Source organism: Pieris brassicae, unplaced genomic scaffold, assembly GCF_905147105.1.
Source record: "Pieris brassicae unplaced genomic scaffold, ilPieBrab1.1, whole genome shotgun sequence".
Classification (NCBI taxonomy): Eukaryota; Metazoa; Arthropoda; class Insecta; order Lepidoptera; family Pieridae; genus Pieris; species Pieris brassicae.
This window is the reverse complement of record NW_025576185.1, coordinates 1-2,500: the sequence shown is the minus strand read 5'-3', so window position 1 is coordinate 2,500 and position 2,500 is coordinate 1. Positions and strand designations below refer to the sequence as shown.

At 51.0% G+C, this 2,500-nt stretch overlaps 1 non-coding gene across 1 annotated transcript in view; it reads right to left on the bottom strand.

Annotated features, from left to right (window-relative positions):
• Nucleotides 1-1,860, bottom strand: part of LOC123719684 — a 1,907-nt gene extending 47 nt beyond the window's left edge. Inside the window, exon 1 of the ribosomal RNA XR_006755751.1 lies at nucleotides 1-1,860. This exon is cut by the window's left edge and continues 47 nt beyond it. This is a non-coding gene — a ribosomal RNA (small subunit ribosomal RNA).
• Between the last annotated feature and the right edge of the window lie 640 nt (nucleotides 1,861-2,500).

Sequence of the window (2,500 nt, the reverse complement as noted above, 5' to 3'; positions counted from 1 at the left end):
TACTTCCTCTAAATGATCAAGTTTGGTCAACTTCCCAGCAACGCCGACGGCCGTGAGGCCACCGCGTGTCGGTCCGAAGACCTCACTAAATCATTCAATCGGTAGTAGCGACGGGCGGTGTGTACAAAGGGCAGGGACGTAATCAACGCGAGCTTATGACTCGCGCTTACTAGGAATTCCTCGTTTATGGGGGATAATTGCAAACCCCAATCCCCAGCACGAAGGAGTTTCAACGGGTTGCCCGGGCCTCTAGGCCAGGGAGAACATGTTGATTCCTTCAGTGTAGCGCGCGTGCGGCCCAGGACATCTAAGGGCATCACAGACCTGTTATTGCTCAATCTCGTGCGGCTCGAAGCCGCCGGTCCCTCTAAGAAGAATTTTAATACGTCGCCAGTGAGTTGCGCTCCCCGAGAGTCGCGCACACCTTGAATGACGACGCCTATTTAGCAGGCTAGAGTCTCGTTCGTTACCGGAATTAACCAGACAAATCGCTCCACCAACTAAGAACGGCCATGCACCACCACCCACCGAATCAAGAAAGAGCTGTTAATCTGTCAATCCTTCCGGTGTCCGGGCCTGGTGAGATTTCCCGTGTTGAGTCAAATTAAGCCGCAGGCTCCACTCCTGGTGGTGCCCTTCCGTCAATTCCTTTAAGTTTCAGCTTTGCAACCATACTCCCCCCGGAGTCCAAAATCTTTGGTTTCCCGGAAGCTGCCCGCCGAGCCATTGTAGTAACGTCGGCGGATCGCTAGATGACATATTTACGGTTAGAACTAGGGCGGTATCTAATCGCCTTCGAACCTCTAACTTTCGTTCTTGATTGATGAAAACACCTTTGGCAAATGCTTTCGCTGATGTTCGTCTTGCGACGATCCAAGAATTTCACCTCTAACGTCGCAATACGAATGCCCCCAGTTATCCCTATTAATCATTACCTCGGAGTTCTGAAAACCAACAAAATAGAACCGAGATCATATTCTATTATTCCATGCACGAAATATTCAAGCGGCATTTTGAGCCCGCTTTGAGCACTCTAATTTGTTCAAAGTAAAATTGTCGGCCCACCTCGACACTCACCGAAGAGCACCGCGATAGGATTTTGATATTGAACCGGCGTTTTACCGCCGGCTCACCGACGATATGCTCCGCAGACGTGTCAGTATCACCGCGGATGCGGTGCACCGACAGCGCGGCGCACAAATGCAACTACGAGCTTTTTAACCGCAACAATTTTAGTATACGCTATTGGAGCTGGAATTACCGCGGCTGCTGGCACCAGACTTGCCCTCCAATTGTTCCTCGTTAAAATATTTAAAGTGTACTCATTCCGATTACGAGGCCTCGTAAGAGTCCCGTATCGTTATTTTTCGTCACTACCTCCCCGTGCCGGGAGTGGGTAATTTGCGCGCCTGCTGCCTTCCTTAATGTGGTAGCCGTTTCTCAGGCTTCCCTCTCCGGAATCGAACCCTGATTCCCCGTTACCCCGTGACAACCATGGTAGTCGCAGAAACTACCATCGAAAGTTGATAAGGCAGACATTTGAAAGATGCGTCGCCGGTACTGGACCGTGCGATCGGCAAAAGTTATCCAGATTCATCAAAATTAACGACTTTCGGACGCATGGCCCTCCGCCGATTGGTTTTGATCTAAAAAAGCACTCATCCCATCACTGGTCAGAGTTCTGATTGCATGTATTAGCTCTAGAATTACCACAGTTATCCAAGTAACTGAGTAAGATCTAAGGAACCAAAACTGATATATTGAGCCATTCGCGGTATCGCCTTAATACGGCTTGCACTGAGACATGCATGGCTTAATCTTTGAGACAAGCATAAAACTACTGGCAGGATCAACCAGGGAGCTGCTTACGCAAACCGACCACGCCTACACCGCGGTCACGCGGCTTCGGCGGAGCCGCTGGCTCGGGCGGCGTCGAGGGGCGCGCGCTTGCGCGCGCGCCCTTCTCGACACGCGTGAACGTAACGCGTCGAATTTGCACGCGACGCGACGTTCGCGCTTCATATCGATAGACTAACTTTGACCGGTCTACGAGCGGCCGTCCCGTCACGATCTCGCAACGAGGTGATGTACAACGATGCTCGACCACTGTGAGGGACATAAAACTGCAACGAACACGACCCCGCGGGCGGGAATCGATGTTGTGACAATTTGAAAATTGAACATTCATCTAAACGCAACTTCTCAATTTTTATTCACAATACGTTATTGTAAACATATTAAAACTCGGCTGGCAATTACATGCGCACACACACGCATGATTCGCACTAGATACGATCAACGCCCGGAGCTTGAGGGATAAATTCCAACACGACGCTGCGCACACCGTTTCGACGATGGGCGCGTGTGCGTCCGCTTTTATACATTCTTTCCATATACGGTCGCCGTGGCGACCGCGCACGTGTCGGAACACGCTAGGCGCCCTGCGTTGAGGTGTGCCTAGAAGGCGTATTCCTTTTTAACATCACAGATAACACCGGGG